The sequence below is a fragment of the Pristiophorus japonicus genome, chromosome 20 (genome assembly GCF_044704955.1).
Source record: "Pristiophorus japonicus isolate sPriJap1 chromosome 20, sPriJap1.hap1, whole genome shotgun sequence".
In the NCBI taxonomy this organism is placed as follows: Eukaryota; Metazoa; Chordata; class Chondrichthyes; family Pristiophoridae; genus Pristiophorus; species Pristiophorus japonicus.
The window spans coordinates 65,233,256-65,253,635 of NC_091996.1; the positions used below are offsets into that span (position 1 = coordinate 65,233,256).

The window sequence follows — 20,380 nt, forward strand, 5'->3', positions numbered from 1 at the left end:
GTGTCCAATGTGGGGGGTAGGGGGGTAATACACAGTGTCCTATGTGGGGTGGGGAATGCACAGTGAACTATGTCGGGGGGAGGGGGTAATAGACAGTGTCCTATGGGGGGAGGTATTAGACAGTGTCCTATGGGGGGGGTAATATACAGTGTCCTATAGGGGGGGGTAATATACAGTGTCCTATGGGGGGGGGGGGTAATATACAGTGTCCTATGGGGGGCGGGGCTCATGGGCGGTGTCCTATTGGGGGGGGGGGGGGCGATAATGGACAGTGTCGTTTGGGGAGGGGTAATGGACAGTGTCCTATGAGGCGGGGTAATAGACAGCGTCCTATAGGGGGTGGGTAATAGGCAGCGTTCTATGGGGGGTGGGTAATAGGCAGCGTCCTATGGGAGGTGGCTAATAGGTAGCATCCTATGTGGGGGGGGGGGGGGGGTTAATAGGCAGAGTCTTATGGGGGGTGGGTAATAGACAATGTCCTATGGGAGTGGGGGTAATGAACAGTGTCCTATGGGGGGTGGGGGTAATGGACAGTGTCCTATGGGGGTGGGGGTAATGGACCGTGTCCTGTTGGGGGGGGGGGGGGGGTGTAATGGACAATGTCCTATGGGGGGGGGGTGGGGGGGATAATAGACTGTTCTATGTGGGGTATGGGTAATAGACAGTGTCCTGTGGGGGGGGGGGGGGAGGGGGGTAATATATAGTGTCCTATGGGCAGTGTCCGTTGGGGGAATGGGTAATGGACCGTGTCCTATGGGGGGGGTATAATGAACAGTGTCCCATGGGGGTTTGGGTAATGGACCGTGTCCTATTGGGGGTGGGGGGGGTAATAGACAGTGTCCTGTGGGGGGGGGGTAATAGATAGTGTCCTCTGGGGGGGTAACAGACAGTGCCCTATGGGGAGGGGGTAATGGACAGTGTCCAATGGGGGGGGTAATAGATAGTGTCCAATGGGGGGGGGGGTAATAGGCAGTGTCCAATGGGGGGGGGGGGGTAATAGACAGTGTCCTATGGGGGGGGTGTAAATGACAGTGTCCTATAAGGGTGGGGTGGGGCGGGGTAATGGACAGTGTCCTATGGGGGGTTAATAGACAGTGTCCCTTGGGGGGGGTGTAATAGACAGTGTCCTATGGGGGGGGTAATAGACAGTGTCCTATGGGGGGGGGGGGTAATAGACAGTGTCCTATGGGGGGGGGGGGTAATAGACAGTGTCCTATGGGGGGGGGTAATAGACAGTGTCCTATGGGGGGGGGTAATAGACAGTGTCCTATGTGGAGGGGTGGGGGGGTAATACACAGTGTCCTATGTGGGGGGGGTTTAATACACAGTGAACTATGTTGGTGGGGGAGGGGGTAATAGACAGTGTCCTATGGGGGGGTATTAGACAGTGTCCTATGGGGGGGGGGGGTAATGGACAGTGTCCTGAGGGGGGGGGGGGTGTAATCGACAGTGTCCTATGGGAGGGGTGTAATCGACAGTGTCCTATGGGGGTGGGGGGGTGATAGACAGTGTCATATGGTAGGGGGGGGGTAAGAGTCTGTGTCCTATGGGGGGAGTGGTAATAGACAGTGTCCAATGGGGGGGGGGTGGTAATGGACAGTGTCCTTTTGGGGGTGGGTCATGAACCGTGTCCTATGGGGGGAGGGGGTAATAGACAGTGTCCTATGGGGGGGGTGGTAATAGACTGTGTCCTATGGGGGGGTGGGGGGTGGGGGGTAATGGACAGTGCCCTATGGGGGGTGGGTAATAGACAGTGTCCTATGGGGGGGGATTTAATGGACAGTGTCCTATGGGGGGAGGGGGGTAATAGACAGTGTCCTATGGGGGGGGGGGGATTTAATGGACAGTGCCCTATGGGGGGTGGGTAATAGACAGTGTCCTATGGGGGGGGTGGTAATAGACAGTGTCCTATGGGGGGGGGATGGGGGGGTAATGGACAGTGCCCTATGGGGGGTGGGTAATAGACAGTGTCCTATGGGGGGGGGATTTAATAGTCAGTGTCCTATGGGGGGGGGGGGGGGTTTATGGACAGTGTCCTATGGGGGGGGGGGGGGTAATAGACAGTGTCCTATGGGGGGGGGGTAATAGGCAGTGTCCAATGGGAGGGGGTAATAGGCAGTGTCCAATGGGAGGGGGTAATAGGCAGTGTCCAATGGGAGGGGGGTAATAGGCAGTGTCCTATGGGGGGGTGGGTAATAGACAGTGTCCTATGGGGGGGAGGGGACTGTTAATAGACAGTGTCCTAGTGGGGGGGTAATATACAGTGTCCTATGGGGGGGGGTAATATACAGTGTCCTATGGGGGGGGGGGGTAATATACAGTGTCCTTAGGGGGGCGGGGCTCATGGGCGGTGTCCTATTGGGGGGGGGGGGGGATAATGGACAGTGTCGTTTGGGGAGGGGTAATGGACAGTGTCCTATGAGGGGGGGGTAATAGACAGTGTCCTATGGGGGGTGGGTAATAGGCAGCGTTCTATGGGGATAGGTAATAGACAGTGTCCTATGCCGGGGGGGGGGGGCGGGGGGGGGAGTATCATAGACAGTGTCCTATCGGGGGACATAGACAGTGTCCTAAGGGGGGGGGAAATAGACAGTGTCTTATGGGCGGGGTAATAGACAGTGTCCTATGGGGGGAGGTAATAGACAGTGTCCTATGGGGGGGGGGGGGGAATAGACAGACAGTGTCCTGTGGGGGGAGGTAATAGACAGTGTCCTATGCGGGGGGGGGGGGGGAGCATAGGGTGTCATGTGGGGGGGTTGTAGGGGGGGTAATAGACAGTGTCCTATTGCGGGGGGGGGGGGGAATAGAAAGTGTCCTATGGGGGGGGTGGGTGGGTAATACACAGTGTCCTATGGGGGGGGGGGGGAATAGACAGACAGTGTCCTGTGGGGGGAGGTAATAGACAGTGTCCTATGCGGGGGGGGGGGGGGGAGCATAGGGTGTCATGTGGGGGGGTTGTAGGGGGGGTAATAGACAGTGTCCTATTGCGGGGGGGGGGGAATAGAAAGTGTCCTATGGGGGGGGGTGGGTGGGTAATACACAGTGTCCTATGGGGGGGGGGGGTAATAGACAGTGTCCTATGGGGGGAGGTAATAGACAGTGTCCTATGGGGGGGGGGGTAATAGACAGTGTCCTATTGGGGGGGGGGGTGGGAGTGTCATAGACAGTGTCCTATGGGGGGGTGGTAATAGACAGGGCCCAAGGAGGGGGAGGTAATAGACAGTGTCCTACGGGGGGAGGGGGTAATAGACTGTGTCCTACGGGGGGGGGTGGGTATTGGACAGTGTCCTATGGGGGGGGTAATAGACCGTGTCCTTTGGGGGGGGGTGTAATAGACAGTGTCCTATGGGGGGAGAGGGGGTTAATAGACAGTGTCCTATAAGGGGGGGGGGGGGGGGTAATAGACAGTGTCCTATGGGGGGGGGGGAGCATAGGGTATCATGTGGGGGGGGGTAAGGGGGGGTAATAGACAGTGTCCTATGGGGGGTGGGGGGTGGGGGGTGGGGGGTAATGGACAGTGCCCTATGGGGGGTGGGTAATAGACAGTGTCCTATGGGGGGGGATTTAATGGACAGTGTCCTATGGGGGGAGGGGGGTAATAGACAGTGTCCTATGGGGGGGGGGGGGGATTTAATGGACAGTGCCCTATGGGGGGTGGGTAATAGACAGTGTCCTATGGGGGGTGTGGTAATAGACAGTGTCCTATGGGGGGGGGTGGGGGGGGTAATGGACAGTGCCCTATGGGGGGTGGTTAATAGACAGTGTCCTATGGGGGGGGGAATATAATAGTCAGTGTCCTATGGGGGGGGGGGGGTTTATGGACAGTGTCCTATGGGGGGGGGTAATAGACAGTGTCCTATGGGGGGGGTTAATAGGCAGTGTCCAATGGGAGGGGGTAATAGGCAGTGTCCAATGGGAGGGGGTAATAGGCAGTGTCCAATGGGAGGGGGTAATAGGCAGTGTCCAATGGGAGGGGGGTAATAGGCAGTGTCCTATGGGGGGGTGGGTAATAGACAGTGTCCTATGGGGGGGGGGGGGGGGCTGTTAATAGACAGTGTCCTAGTGGGGGGGTAATATACAGTGTCCTATGGGGGGGGGGTAAATATACAGTGTCCTATGGGGGGGGGTAATATACAGTGTCCTATGGGGGGCCGGGCTCATGGGCGGTGTCCTATTGGGGGGGGGGGGGATAATGGACAGTGTCGTTTGGGGAGGGGTAATGGACAGTGTCCTATGAGGGGTGGGTAATAGACAGTGTCCTATGGGGGGTGGGTAATAGGCAGCGTTCTATGGGGATAGGTAATAGACAGTGTCCTATGCCGGGGGGGGGGGGGGGGGAGTATCATAGACAGTGTCCTATCGGGGGAAATAGACAGTGTCCTAAGGGGTGGGGGGGGGGGGGAAATAGACAGTGTCTTATGGGCGGGGTAATAGACAGTGTCCTATGGGGGGAGGTAATAGACAGTGTCCTATGGGGGGGGGGGGGGGGGGGAATAGACAGACAGTGTCCTGTGGGGGGAGGTAATAGACAGTGTCCTATGCGGGGGGGGGGAGCATAGGGTGTCATGTGGGGGGGTTGTAGGGGGGGTAATAGACAGTGTCCTATTGGGGGGGGGGGGGAATAGACAGTGTCCTATGGGGGGGGTGGGTGGGTAATACACAGTGTCCTATGGGGGGGGGGGGGTAATAGACAGTGTCCTATGGGGGGAGGTAATAGACAGTGTCCTATGGGGGGGGGGGGGTAATAGACAGTGTCCTATTGGGGGGGGGGGGGGAGTGTCATAGACAGTGTCCTATGGGGGGGTGGTAATAGACAGGGCCCAAGGAGGGGGAGGTAATAGACAGTGTCCTACGGGGGGAGGGGGTAATAGACAGTGTCCTATGCGTAGTGGGTAATAGACAGTGTCCTATGGGGGGGGGGATAATAGATAGTGTCCTATGGGGGGGGTAATAGACCGTGTCCTTTGGGGGGGTTGTAATAGACAGTGTCCTATTGGGGGAGGGGGGGGTAATAGACAGTGTCCTATGGGGGGGGGGGGGATAATAGACAGTGTTCTATGGGGGGGGTGGGTATTGGACAGTGTCCTATGGGGGGGGGGGTAATAGACCGTGTCCTTTGGGGGGGGGGTGTAATAGACAGTGTCCTATGGGGGGAGGGGGGGGTAATAGACAGTGTCCTATAAGGGGGGGGGGGTAATAGACAGTGTCCTATGGGGGGGGAGCATAGGGTGTCATGTGGGGGGGGGGTAAGGGGGGGTAATAGACAGTGTCCTATTTGGCGGGGGGGGGGGGGAAGGAGTGTCATAGACAGTGTCCTATGGGGGGGTGGTAATAGACAGGGCCCAAGGAGGGGGAGGGTAATAGACAGTGTCCTACGGGGGGAGGGGGTAATAGACTGTGTCCTACGGGGGGGGGGGGGGGGGGTAATAGACAGTGTCCTATGCGGAGTGGGTAATAGACAGTGTCCTATGGGGGGGGGGGGGTAATAGACAGTGTCCTATGGGGGGGGGGGGATAATAGACAGTGTCCTATGCGGAGTGGGGGGTAACAGTGTCTTATAGGGGGGAATAGACAGTGTCCTATGTGGGGGGGGGATAATAGACGGTGTCCTATGAGGGGGGTGGGTATTGGACAGTGTCCTATGGGGGGGGGGGGGGTAATAGACGGTGTCCTATGGGGGGGCGGGGGTGGGTAAGAGGCAGTGTCCAATGGGCTGGGGGGGGGGGTAATGGACAGTGTCCTCTGGGGGGGGGTAATAGACAGTGTCCTATGCGGAGTGGGGGGGTAACAGTGTCCTATAGGGGGGAATAGACAGTGTCCTATGGGAGGGGGGGGGGGGGGGGGGGATAATAGACAGTGTCCTATTGGGGGGGGGGAATAGACAGTCTCCTATGGAAGGGTGGGGGGTAATAGACAGTGTCCTATGGGGGGGTAATAGACAGTGTCCTATGCGGAGTGGGGGGGTAACAGTGTCCTATAGGGGGGAATAGACAGTGTCCTATGGGGGGGGGGGGGATAATAGACAGTGTCCTATGGGGGGGGGGTATTGGACAGTGTCCTATGGGGGGGGGGTAATAGACCGTGTCCTTTGGGGGGGGGGGGTAATAGACAGTGTCCTATGGGGGGAGGGGGGGAGGGTAATAGACAGTGTCCTATGCGGAGTGGGGGTTAATAGACAGTGTCCTATGGGGGGGGGGGTAATATATAATGTCCTATGAGGGGGATAATAGACAGTGTCCTATGAGGGGGGGGGGGATAATAGACAGTGTCCTATGAGGGCAGGGGGGGCGGGTAATAGACAGTGTCCGATGTGGGGGGGGGGGGTAATGGACAGTGTCCTATCGGGGTGGGGGGTAATAGATAATGTCCTATGGGGGGGATAATAGACAGTGTCCTATGGGGGGGGGGATAATTTACAGTGTCCTATGAGGGCAGGGGGGGCGGGTAATAGACAGTGTCCGATGTGGGGGGGGGGGGTGGGTAATGGACAGTGTCCTATGGGGGTGGGGGGTAATAGACAGTGTCCTATGGGGGGGGGGGGGAAGGGGGGGAGGGTAATAGACAATGTCCGAAGTGGTGGGGGGGGGGGGGTGGTGGTAATAGACAGAGTCTTATGGGGGGGGGTAATAGACAGTGTCCTATGGGGGGGGGGGGATAATAGACAGTGTCCTATGCGGAGTGGGGGGTAATAGACAGTGTCCTACGGGGGGGGGGTTAAAAACAGTGGCCTATGGGGGGGGGGTTAGTAATAGACAGTGTCCTATGGGGGGTGGGGGGGGGATAGACAGGGTCCAAGGAGGCAGGGGGAGGTAATACACTGTGTCCTATGTGGGGGGGGGGGGGGGTGCAATAGACAGTGTCCTATGGGGGGTGTGGGTAATAGACAGTGTCCTAATGGGGGTGGGGGGGATAATAGACAGTGTCCTATGGGGGGGGGTAATGGACTGTGTCCTACGGGAGGGGGGTAATAGACTGTGTCCTATGGGGGGTGGGGGGGGGATAGACAGGGTCCAAGGAGGCAGGGGGAGGTAATACACTGTGTCCTATGTGGGGGGGGTGGGGGGTGCAATAGACAGTGTCCTATGGGGGGTGTGGGTAATAGACAGTGTCCTATGTGGGGGGTTGTCATAGACAGTGTCCTATGGGGGGGGGGGGGGCGGGTAATAGACAAGGTCCAAGGAGGGGTGGAGGGAGGTAATAGACAGTGTCCTATGTGGGGGGTTGTCATAGACAGTGTCCTATGGGAGGAGGTCATAGACAGTGTCCGATGTGAGTGGGGGGGGGGGGGAGTAATAGACAGTGTCCTATCGGGTGGGGGGGGCTATTGGATAGTGTCCTATGGGGGGGGGTAATAGACCGCGTCCTTTGGGGGGCGTGGATAATAGACAGTGTCCTATGCGGAGTGGGGGGTAATAGACAGTGTCCTATGGGGGGGGGGGGGGGAGATAGACAGTATCCTGTGGGGGAGGGTGGGGGGTAATAGACAGTGTCCTATGCGGAGTGGGTAATAGACAGTGTCCTATGAGGGGGGGGGAGGGTAATAGACAGTGTCCTATGAGGGCAGGGGGGGCGGGTAATAGACAGTGTCCGATGTGGGGTGGGGGGTTAATGGACAGTGTCCTATGGGGGTGGGGGGGTTAATGGACAGTGTCCTATGGGGGGTGGTAATAGACAAAGCCCAAGGAGGGGGAGGGTAATAGACAGTGTCCTACGGGGGAAGGGGGTAATGTACTGCGTCCTGTGGGGGGGGGGGGGGGGGGGGGTAATAGACAGTGTCCTATGCGGAGTGGGTAATGGACAGTGTCCTATGAGGGGGGGGGGGGGGATAATAGACAGTATCCTATGGGAGGGCGGTAATAGACAGTGTCCTAAGGGGGAGGGTGGGGGTGGTAATATACTAATATACAGTGTCCTACAGGAGGGGGGGTAATAGACAGTGTCCTATGGGGGGGGGGGGGGTGGAGGTAATAGACAGTGTCCTATGGGGGAGGGGGGGTGGTGGTAATAGACAGTGTCCTATGGGGGGGGGGGGGTAATAGACAGTGTCCTATCGGGTGGGGGGGGTATTGGATAGTGTCCCATGGGGGGGGGCGGTAATAGACCGTGTCCTTTGGGGGGGTGGGTAATAGACAGTGTCCTATGGGGGGGGGGGTAATAGACAGTGTCCTATGCAGAGTGGGGGGTAATAGACAGTGTCCTATAGGGGGGGGGCCGGGTAATAGACAGTGTCCTATGAGGGGGGGGGGGGGGTAATAGACAGTATCCTATGGGGGGGCGGTAATAGACAGTGTCCTATGGGGGGGGGGGGAGGTAATAGACAGTGTCTTATGGGGGAGGGGGGGTGGTAATAGACAGTGTCCTATGAAGGGGGGGGTAATAGACAGTGTCTTATGGAGGGGGGGGGTGTCATAGACAGTGTCCTATGAGGGGGGGGTTAATAGACAGGGCCCAAGGAGGGGGAGGGTAATAGACAGTGTCCTATCGGGGGAAATAGACAGTGTCCTATGGGGGGGGGGATAATAGACAGTGTCCTATGGGGGGGGCGGGGGGGGTAATGGACTGTGTCCTATGGAAGGGAGTTAATAGAATGTGTCCTACGGGGGGTGGGTGGGGGGGATAGACAGTGTCCTATGGGGGGGGTAGGATAACAGACAGTGTCTGAAGTGGGGGGGGGTGGTGGTAATAGACAGAGTCTTATGGGAGGGCGGTAATAGACAGTGTCCTAAGGGGGAGGGTGGGGAGGTAATAGACAGTGTCCTGCAGGAGGGGGGATAATAGACAGTGTCCTATGGGGGGGGGGGGGTGGAGGTAATAGACAGTGTCCTATGGGGGAGGGGGGGTGGTAATAGACAGTGTCCTATGGGGGGGGGGGTAATAGACAGTGTCCTATTGCGGGGGGGGGGGGGGGGGTGTCATAGACAGTGTCCTATCGGGGGAAATAGACAGTGTCCTATGGGGGAGGGGGGGTGGTAATAGACAGTGTCCTATGAGGGGGGGGGGGGGGTAATAGACAGTGTCCTATTGGGGGGGGGGGTGTCATAGACAGTGTCCTATGAGGGGGGGGGTTAATAGACAGGGCCCAAGTAGGGGGAGGGTAATAGACAGTGTCCTATCGGGGGAAATAGACAGTGTCCTATGGGGGGGGAGGGGGGAATGGACTGTGTCCTACGGGAGGGGGGTAATAGACTGTGTCCTACGGGGGGTGGGTGGGGGGGGATAGACAGTGTCCTATGGGGGGGGGTAGGATAATAGACAGTGTCCGAAGTGGGGGGGGTGGTGGTAATAGACAGAGTCTTATGGGGGGGCGGTAATAGACAGTGTCCTATGGGGGGGGGGGTAAAAGACAGTGTTCTATGGGGGAGGGGGGGTAATAGACAGTGTCCTATGCGGAGTGGGGGGTAATAGACAGTGTCCTATAGGGGGGGGGGTAATAGACAGTGTCCTATCGGGGGAAATAGACAGTGTCCTAAGGGGGGGGGGGGGAAATGGACTGTGTCCTACGGGGGGTGGGTGGGGGGGGATAGACAGTGTCCTATGGGGGGGGGGTAGGATAATAGACAGTGTCCGAAGTGGGGGGGGGGGGTGGTGGTAATAGACAGAGTCTTATGGGGGGGGGGTAATAGACAGTGTCCTATGGGGGGGGGGGGGGGTAAATCGACAGTGGCCTATGGGGGGGGGGGTGGCGGTAGTAATAGACAGTGTCCTATGTGGGATGTGGGGGGTTGTCATAGACAGTGTCCTACGGGGGTTGGGGGGTAATAGACAGTGTGCTATGCGGAGTGGGGGTAATAGACAGTGTCCTATGAGGGGGGGGGAGGGTAATAGACAGTGTCCTATGAGGGCAGGGGGGGCGGGTAATAGACAGTGTCCGATGTGGGGTGGGGAGTTAATGGACAGTGTCCTATGGGGGTGGGGGGGTTAATGGACAGTGTCCTATGGGGGGTGGTAATAGACAGGGCCCAAGGAGGGGGAGGGTAATAGACAGTGTCCTACGGGGGAAGGGGGTAATGTACTGCGTCCTGTGGGGGGGGGGGGGGGGCGGTAATAGACAGTGTCCTATGCGGAGTGGGTAATGGACAGTGTCCTATGAGGGGGGGGGGGATAATAGACAGTATCCTATGGGAGGGCGGTAATAGACAGTGTCCTAAGGGGGAGGGTGGGGGTGGTAATATACTAATATACAGTGTCCTACAGGAGGGGGGGTAATAGACAGTGTCCTATGGGGGGGGGGGGGGGGTGGAGGTAATAGACAGTGTCCTATGGGGGAGGGGGGGTGGTGGTAATAGACAGTGTCCTATGGGGGGGGGGGGGTAATAGACAGTGTCCTATCGGGTGGGGGGGGTATTGGATAGTGTCCCATGGGGGGGGGCGGTAATAGACCGTGTCCTTTGGGGGGGTGGGTAATAGACAGTGTCCTATGGGGGGGGGGGGTAATAGACAGTCCTATGCAGAGTGGGGGGTAATAGACAGTGTCCTATAGGGGGGGGGGGGCGGGTAATAGACAGTGTCCTATGAGGGGGGGGGGGGTAATAGACAGTATCCTATGGGGGGGCGGTAATAGACAGTGTCCTATGGGGGGGGGTTGAGGTAATAGACAGTGTCTTATGGGGGAGGGGGGGTGGTAATAGACAGTGTCCTATGAAGGGGGGGGTAATAGACAGTGTCCTATGAAGGGGGGGGGTAATAGACAGTGTCCTATGGAGGGGGGGGTGTCATAGACAGTGTCCTATGAGGGGGGGTTAATAGACAGGGCCCAAGGAGGGGGAGGGTAATAGACAGTGTCCTATCGGGGGAAATAGACAGTGTCCTATGGGGGGGGGATAATAGACAGTGTCCTATGGGGGGGGCGGGGGGGGTAATGGACTGTGTCCTATGGAAGGGAGTTAATAGAATGTGTCCTACGGGGGGTGGGTGGGGGGGATAGACAGTGTCCTATGTGGGGGGTAGGATAACAGACAGTGTCTGAAGTGGGGGGGGTGGTGGTAATAGACAGAGTCTTATGGGAGGGCGGTAATAGACAGTGTCCTAAGGGGGAGGGTGGGGAGGTAATAGACAGTGTCCTGCAGGAGGGGGGATAATAGACAGTGTCCTATGGGGGGGGGGGGGTGGAGGTAATAGACAGTGTCCTATGGGGGAGGGGGGGTGGTAATAGACAGTGTCCTATGGGGGGGGGGGTAATAGACAGTGTCCTATTGCGGGGGGGGGGGGGGGGTGTCATAGACAGTGTCCTATCGGGGGAAATAGACAGTGTCCTATGGGGGAGGGGGGGGTGGTAATAGACAGTGTCCTATGAGGGGGGGGGGGGTAATAGACAGTGTCCTATTGGGGGGGGGGGGGGTGTCATAGACAGTGTCCTATGAGGGGGGGGTTAATAGACAGGGCCCAAGTAGGGGGAGGGTAATAGACAGTGTCCTATCGGGGGAAATAGACAGTGTCCTATGGGGGGGGGAGGGGGGAATGGACTGTGTCCTACGGGAGGGGGGTAATAGACTGTGTCCTACGGGGGGTGGGTGGAGGGGATAGACAGTGTCCTATGGGGGGGGGGGGGGGTAGGATAATAGACAGTGTCCGAAGTGGGGGGGGTGGTGGTAATAGACAGAGTCTTATGGGGGGGCGGTAATAGACAGTGTCCTATGGGGGGGGGGGGGGTAAAAGACAGTGTTCTATGGGGGAGGGGGGGTAATAGACAGTGTCCTATGCGGAGTGGGGGGTAATAGACAGTGTCCTATAGGAGGGGGGTAATAGACAGTGTCCTATCGGGGGAAATAGACAGTGTCCTAAGGGGGGGGGGGGGGGGGGGGAAATGGACTGTGTCCTACGGGGGGTGGGTGGGGGGGGATAGACAGTGTCCTATGGGAGGGGGGGTAATAGACAGGGTCCAAGGAGGGGGGGGGGGGTGTCATAGACAGTGTCCTATGGGGCAGGGGATAATAGACAGGGTCCAAGGAGGGGGGGGGGGGGGGGGTAATAGAAGGTGTCCTATGGGGGAGGGGCGGGTAATAGATAGTGTCCTATGGGGGAGGGGGGGATGTCATAGACAGTGCCCTATGGGGGGGGGGGGGTAATAGACAGTGTCCTATGTTGGGGGGTGTTATAGACAGTGTCCTATGGGGGGGGGGGGGTAATAGACAGGGTCCAAGGAGGGGGGGGGGTAATAGACGGTATCCTATGGGGGAGGGGCAGGTAATAGACAGTGTCCTATGGGGTGGGGGGGGGGGGGTGTCATAGATAGTGCCCTATGGGGGGGGGTTAATAGACAGTGTCCTATGTTGGGGGGGTGTTATAGACAGTGTCCTATGGGGGGGGGGGGGGGTAATAGACAGGATCCAAGGGGGGGGGGGGTAATAGACAGTGTCCTATGGGGCGTGCCTAATGGACATTGTCCTATTGGGGGAGGGGAGGCTAATAGGCAGGGTCCAAGGAGGGGGGGGGGGTAATAGACGGTGTCCTATGGGGGAGGGGCGGGTAATAGACAGTATCCTATGGGGGAGGGGGGGATGTCATAGACAGTGCCCTATGCGGGGGGGGGGGGGGAGCTAATAGGCAGTGTCCTATGGGGGGGGGGGGTAATAGACAGTGTCCTATGCGGAGTGGGGGGTAATAGACAGTGTCCTATAGGGGGGAATAGACAGTGTCCTATGGGGGGGGAGATAATAGACAGTGTCCTATGGGGGGGGGTATTGGACAGTGTCCTATGGGGGGGGGGGGTAATAGACAGTATCCTATGGGGGGGGGCGGTAATAGACAGTGTCCTTGGGGGGGGGGGGGGGTAATATACAGTGTCCTATGGGGGGGGGGGGTGGTAATAGACAGTGTCCTATGGAGGGTGGGTAATGGGCAGTGTCCTACAGGGTGGGGGGGTGGGGGTGGGTAGACAGTGTCCTACAAGCAAGTGTGATGTTCTCTGCTTCTCTCCTCAGTGAACAGTATCTGGGTACCCAACTCCAGAGCTCCAGCCTCTGAAGCCAACACCGCAACCACTTTGAACACAAGTACACTTAACACGAGACAGACTCAGTGAATGAGCCCTTTCTCCCATGTAAACAAGGCAGTGTGCAGAATGCCTTCACCTGGTCTCTTGTGCCAGTGAAGTCAATACCACAGCCTGCATCATTTTAGAAAGCTGGAATCACAGGCCAATAGTGTCACGCACACATCCCATCACAGTCACAGGCTCCAGCTAGCAACTTGGCTACTGGGCACACAGGACAAACATTAGAACATCCGTCTGTATAACTCACAGTCACAACCCACACCTGCATAGCTCTCTCAACAGTGCCCGTAGTGCAACTCAGGTACAAGGTTATAGGTACACCTGTCAATGTAATACAGTACGTGTCCAGCATAGTCAGTGGACCTGTGGGTCAAGCATCAACAGACTCAGCACCTGTCCTGGACTCCTCGGTCTCTAAATTGTCAGGCTGCTTGTCCAACATCCAGTTCTGGAGGAGCAGAAATTTTCTCCAATTGAATATTGGGAAGACTGAAGCCATTGTTTTCGGTCCCGAGCCACTGACTCCATCCCTCTGCCCAAATTCTGTCTGAGGCTGAACCAGACTGTTCGCGACCTTGGTGTCATATTTGACCCTCAAATGAGCTTTCGACCACATATCCGCAGCATAACTAAGACCACCTATTTCCCATCCGTAACATTGCCCGTCTCTGCCCTTGCCTCAGCTCATCCGCTGCTGATGCCCTCATCCATACCTTTGTTACCTCTAGACCTGACTATTCCAACTCACTCCTGGCTGGCCTCCCACATTCTACCCTACGTAAACTAGAGGTGATCCAAAACTCGGCTGCCTGTGTCCTAACTCGCACCAAGTCCCACTCACCCTGTGCTTGCTGACCTACACTGATTCCCGGTTAAGCAACGCCTCGATTTCAAAATTCTCATCCTTGTTTTCAAATCCCGCCATGGCCTCGCCCCTCCCTATCTCTGTAATCCTCCAGCCCCACAACCTCCCCTCCGCCCCACGATGTCTGCGCTCCTCTAATGCTGCCCTTTTTAGCATCCCTGGTTATAATCGCTCAACCAATGTTGGCCATGCCATCTGTTGCCTTGACCCTAAGCTCTGGAATTCCCTGCCTAAACCTCTTTGCCTCTCTTTCTTCCTTCAAGATGCTCCTCTCTGACCAAGCTTTTGTTCATGTGGCTCGGTGTCAAATTTTTTGTCTCACAATACTCTGTGAAGTGCCTTGGGACGTTCCACTACATTAAGGGTGCTATATAAATACACGTTGTTGTTGTTGTTGTAGAATGCCAGCAGTGATCAGTGCCTGTTCCGGACTCAACAACAGCTTGTATTTATATAGCACCTTTAACGTTGCTAAACGTCCCAAAGCACTTCCACAGGAGTGTTATCAAACAAAATATGACACCGAGCCACATAAGGAGCTATTTGGTCAAAAGTAGACTTTAAGGAGTGCCTTCAACAAAGACTTGCATTTATATAGCGCCTTTCACGACCACCGAACGTCTCAAAGTGCTTTCCAGCCAATGAATAATTTTGAAGTGTAGTCACTGTTGTAATGTAGGAAAGAAAGAGAGGTAGAGAAGCAGAGAGGTTCAGGAAGGGAATTCCAGAGCTTACAGTCTTTTCAGCTGAAGGCACGGCCACCAATGATGGAGCGAATAAAATTGGAGATGCTTAGAATTAGAGAAGCACAGAGATCTTGGAGGGTTGTAGGGCAAGAGGAGATTACAGAATGGGAGTTGGTGCAAGTTAGGACCTCAAGTTTACGTAGGGTAGAACGTGGGAGGTCGGCCAGGAGTGTGTTGGAATACTCAAGTCTAGAGGTAACAAAGACATGGATGAGGGTTCCAGCAGCAGATGAGCTGAGGCGGGGGTGGAGACGAGCGATGTTACAGAGGTGGAAATAGGCAGTTTTAGTGATGGCACGGTTATATGGTCGGAGGCTCAGCGCGGGGTCAAATATGACACCAAGGTTGCGAACAGTCTGGATCAGCCTCAGACAGTTGCCAGGGAGAGGGATGGAGTCAGTGGTTAGGGAACGGAGTTTGTGGCATGGACGGAAGACAATGGCTTCGGTCTTCCCAATATTTAGTTGGAATAAATTTGTGCTCAACTAGTGCTGATGTCAAACAATTTAGACAGCGGAGGGGTCAAATGAAATGGTGAGGTAGAGCTGAGTGTCGTCAGCGTACATGTGAAACCTGACACTGTGTTTTCGGATGAAAAGGGGCAGCATATAGATGAGAAGTAGGAGGGGGCCATGGACAGATCCTTGGGAGACACCAGAGGTAACGGTGCAGGAGCGGGAAGCGATGTCATTGCAGATGATTCTCTGGCTACAATTAGATCGGTAAGAATGGAACCAAGCGAGTGCAGTCCCACCCAGCTGGACAATGGTGGAGAGGCGTTGGAGGAGGATGGTGTGGTTAACCGTGTCAAAGGCTGCAGACAGGTCGAGAAGGACGAGGAGGGGTAGTTTACCTTTGTCACAGTCACATAGGATGTCATTTGTGTCTTTGATAAGAGCCATTTCGGTACTGTAGCAGAAACAGAACCTGATTGGAGGGATTCAAACATGGAGTTCCAGGAAAGATGAGCACGGATTTCGGAGGCGACAACACATTCAAGGACTTTGGAGAGAAAGGGGAGGTTGGAGATGATGCGGGAGTTTGCAAGGACAGAGGGGTCAAGGGTTGTTTTTTTTGTGGATGGGGTGATGACGGCAGATTTGAAGGAGAGGGGGACAGTACCTGAGGAGAGAGAATCGTTCACAATATCAGCTAACGTGGGAGCCAGGAAGGGAAGTTGGGTGGTCAGCAGTTTAGTGGGGAATAGGGTCGAGGGAGAAGGATATGGGACTCATGGACAAGCTGAGCTCGGAGAGGACATGAGGGGAAACTGGAGAAAGGTGTTAGTTCAGGACTAGGGCAGGGGGGACCCTGAAAGAAAGTTTGGCCCAGTGGGCTAGGGGAAGGGAGAGAAGCAGCAGAGGCGGCTGAACGGATGGTCTCAATCTCAATGGCAAAGATGTCCATGAGCTCCTCATACTTGTTGGAGGTGAGGGAGGAGGAGACAGGGGAGAGGGGTTTAAGAGGACGGTTTGCAATGGAGAAAAGCTCGGGTCGAATGCCAGCAGTGGTCTGTGCCCATGCCATGTGCAGATGCAATATGAAACATCGAAGAATTGAATCAGTGTAATGTGAGAGACAAATAGAATAGTCAGCAAATTCTTTCAAAGTGCTAAGAATAAGACCACAGATTACAAATAGAGACACAGTGAGATTCACGCTCTGGGTCTTCAATCAGCATCGCAACCCAACACTCATTTCCGCTGTTCCCTCATCCCTCGCACCCACCCCCACAATCAACTCCCCCCCCTCCCCACCATCATCCCTGCATCTTGCCTTCTCCATCCTCAGCCACTCACAACCCCGCCACCTCCATCCTCAACCCCGCAATCACCATAACCCCTCCACCTCCATCCTCAACCCAGCACTCACCACAACCCCTCCACCTCCATCCCCCCACTACCTCACCACAACCCCTCCAACTCCATCCTCAATCCCGCACTCTCAACCCCTCCACCTCCATCCTCAACCCCGCACTCTCAACCCCTCCACCTCCAGCCACCTCACCACAACCCCTCCACCTCCATCCCCCAACTACCTCTCCACAACCCCTCCACCCTCCCACCATCTCACCACCACAGGCCTTTTCCATTTCCAGTACAGCATCACTTCCCCCCTTCTCTTGCACATATCTCCCTGCCCACCTTCGACCCTTGCACCCTCCCTATCCACCCTGGGAAAACCTTGTTTCTAACTCCCTCTCCACTGGCAGCCATCCCCATTGACATAAGGGAGGCTGCTGTACTAGGAACACCACTTGTTCCCACTCCCTAAATCTCCCTGCTGGCCAGGTCAAGTTTACGCTATAATGTGCAGCTTTGCTGTCCTGTTCGACCTTGAACAGAATGTTTTAGTCCGCATCCAATCTGTCAGCAAGACCACCTTCTTCCAGCTCTCGACAGCATTGATTCATTGAGCCCTCACGACTGACACTCTCATCCATCCCTCATTAACTACAGCACCCATTTCACAAATCCTTTCGCCATCTCCACTAGTTTCTGCTAATCCAAAGTTTTATGCTCCAAGTCCCAACCCACACCGGGCTGCCTGTACCCATCACCAAGCTCCACTGGTGCCCTCTCCCATTTTCCCCACCCCCACGCCACCCAAAACCAGCTTTGGGATCACTTCCCCCCTCCCCCCACCACCTCCCCCATTGTTATTTCCTTCCCCTCTATCCACTGCTCTCCCCTCCCGCTCTTCCCTACCCCTTTACCACCAGGCTCCCCTCCCTCCACCCCCCAACAGGCTCTCCCCTCCACCTCACCATTCCCTCCCTAAGGCTCTCCCCTCCACCTCAGCATTCCCCCCTACCCCCACCCAGGCTTTCCCCTCCACTTTCCCCCGCCCCTCCCCCCCCCACCCCACTAGGCTATCCCCTCCCCCTCTACACCCAGGCTCTCCCTTCCCCCTCTACACCCACACGATCCCCTCCCCACAGCCCCATTACCGCCCAGTGTACCCGGGGCCCCACAGCACCATTACCGCATCGTATATCGGGGCTGCTACGGACCGCTACACCCCTCCCCCCTCGCCAAGCAGTTAAACTTAACTTCACAATCCTGCCGGTGCCTTGCTACATAACAAGGCTGCATCACCTTTCCACTGGTATGGCCCCTACCCCCGCTATTTGATCGACAATACGAGGATCGATGTTCTCTGAATTTTCATCTTGTTTCTCCAAAAGCTGCAAATTCCATACCCCACGCATGCCTCCTCTCCAACATTCTCACTTTGTTCAAATCAAGGCTGTCTCCGACACTATCTCACTCTTTCCCAGGGTCTCTCATCCTCCACAATCACAAATCCGCAGCTCGGCGGCACCTAACCTGATTTACCACATCTTCTCTCCCAACCTTTCACCCTTGGTCATGTCCTGCCCTCTGGGATCTTGGTCCTTCAATTAGGTCCAGCAACTTTATACTGTACAGCGATTCTGTTTAAAGTACTGGATCAATCTCACTCTTTACTTCGACTGATCCACTGACTGAATCGCTCTGTGGGTAGAATGTCAAAAAGCAACCAGAAGAAAACCTCCTCCTCCCTTGCTGAAGCCAGCCCACAGACCCCGAGCTAAATGACCAGCACTGATCCTGAGCTGGGTGACTAGCCCTGACACACTGACCCTGGGCTGGGTGACTAGCCCTGACACAGGGCTGGGTGACTAGCCCTGACACACTGACCCTGGGCTGGGTGACTAGCCCTGACACACTGACCCTGGGCTGGGTGACTGACCCACTGACCCTGGGCTGGGTGACTAGCCCTGACACACTGACCCTGGGCTGGGTGACTAGCCCTGACACAGGGCTGGGTGACTAGCCCTGACACACTGACCCTGGGCTGGGTGACTAGCCCTGACACACTGACCCTGGGCTGGGTGACTGACCCACTGACCCTGGGCTGGGTGACTAGCCCTGACACACTGACCCTGGGCTGGGTGACTAGCCCTGACACACTGACCCTGGGCTGGGTGACTGACCCACTGACCCTGGGCTGGGTGACTAGCCCTGACACACTGACCCTGGGCTGGGTGACTAGCCCTGACACACTGACCCTGGGCTGGGTGACTGACCCACTGACCCTGGGCTGGGTGACTAGCCCTGACACACTGACCCTGGGCTGGGTGACTGACCCACTGACCCTGGGCTGGGTGACTAGCCCTGACACACTGACCCTGGGCTGGGTGACTGACCCACTGACCCTGGGCTGGGTGACTGACCCACTGACCCTGGGCTGGGTGACTGACCCACTGACTCCGGGCTGGGTGACTGACACTGACCCTAAGCTGGGTGACTAGCCCTGACACACTGACCCCGGGCTGGGTGACTGACCCGGGCTGGGTGACCGACCCACAGGTCCCGGGCTGGGTGACCGACCCACAGGCCCCGGGCTGGGTGACCGACCCACAGACCCTGGGCTGGGTGACCGACCCACAGACCCTGGGCTGGGTGACCAGCCCTGACCCAGGGCTAGGTGACCAACCCTGACCCACTGACCCTCTGTCAGCCCGGGCAGGCGGTGTGCCCACAGGCGGCGAGGCCCGGCCCTGCTCACCTTCCCCACACATGCCTGTTGTAGCGGTGGAGACGGCCCGGGGATGGGGAGCGGGACTCCCGGGGTCTCAGCTCCCGAGCTCAAGCCCCGCTGCCGATTGGAACTGTGGGCCGCCAGCTCCCCGCCTTGTCTCACACACACACACACACAGCCCGGACTCCTCGCCGCTCCTCAGCGCGTCTGCAGACAAGCCCCGGGGCCGAGACCGGGGAGCGCGGGCGGTGTGCGCACTCCAAGTCGGCCACCTACACCCAGCCGCGGCTCCTGTGTCGGGCCGGCCGGCCCAGGGGTCTCCCCAGACGGCAGTGATGAAGCCCCAGCGCTGAGGCCGGTGTACCTTAGTCTCTCTCCCGACTTCTCTCACTCTCTCGCTCCGGAAACCACTGAAACCCGAACCTCCGCTCTCCCCGCAGCCCGCACTCAATGTGCTCGTCCCTCCCCCAGCGCGGGGGGGCCGGCTCCCCCTCCCCTCCACTCCACTCCGGCCCGGCCTGGTCCGGCTCCCCCTCCGGCCCCGAGCCCTCCGCCTCCGCCTGCCAGCCTGGACCGGGGAGCCGAGCACGCTCTGTGTCCTTGGCAGCTCTCCCCGCCGCAATGTGCCTCAGTGCCAGCAGAGGAAGATCCACCCGCTACCGCCGCCCTGCAGGGCCCCGGCTGGCCGAAACACGCCGCCCCCCATGGCTGAATAGCCTTGACCCTGGCTGGGTGCCCACACAGAGGGCGGGAGGGAGCTCATGGCAACCGTATCACACCAATGGTCAAGGCATTTCACCTGAGGGCAGCAAGAACAGGCATAATTTACCGGATTTACACCGGTCGTTAGAGATGGAGGGGACTGAGGAGGCGGGGAGCAGGGAGCTTGAGGGGGGGGCGGGGTAGGTTGAGGAGGGGTGGGGAGGGTTGAGGAGGGTGGCTGAGATGGGGTGGAGGGGTGGGCAGGGGGATGAGGAGGGGTGGATGGGGGTGTTGGGGGGCATGGGAGGTTAAGGAGGAGTGGGCGGGGGGGTGAGGTCTGAGGAGGGATGAACGGAGAGAAGGGTGAGCTGGGGGTGGGGTTTGAGGAGGGGTGGGCGGGCGGTGGAGGGGGTTTGATGAGCGGGACGTTTGAGGAGGGTTGGGGATCTCTGGTATTAGGAGGCATCTGAGGAGGTGAGCAGGGGGTTCTGAGGAGTGATGGACGGGGCAGTTTGAGAAGGGATGGGTGGGGGGTCTGAGCTGTGG

At 57.3% G+C, this 20,380-nt stretch overlaps 1 protein-coding gene across 3 annotated transcripts in view; it reads right to left on the bottom strand.

Annotated features, from left to right (window-relative positions):
• ddr2l (discoidin domain receptor family, member 2, like) overlaps positions 1-19,599 on the bottom strand; it is a 77,912-nt gene extending 58,313 nt beyond the window's left edge. For all 3 annotated transcript variants that reach the window (XM_070862906.1, XM_070862907.1, XM_070862909.1), the window contains exon 1: positions 19,497-19,599. The gene's annotated coding sequence lies outside the window, so the exon portion shown is untranslated. The remainder of the gene's footprint in view (positions 1-19,496) is intronic.
• Between the last annotated feature and the right edge of the window lie 781 nt (positions 19,600-20,380).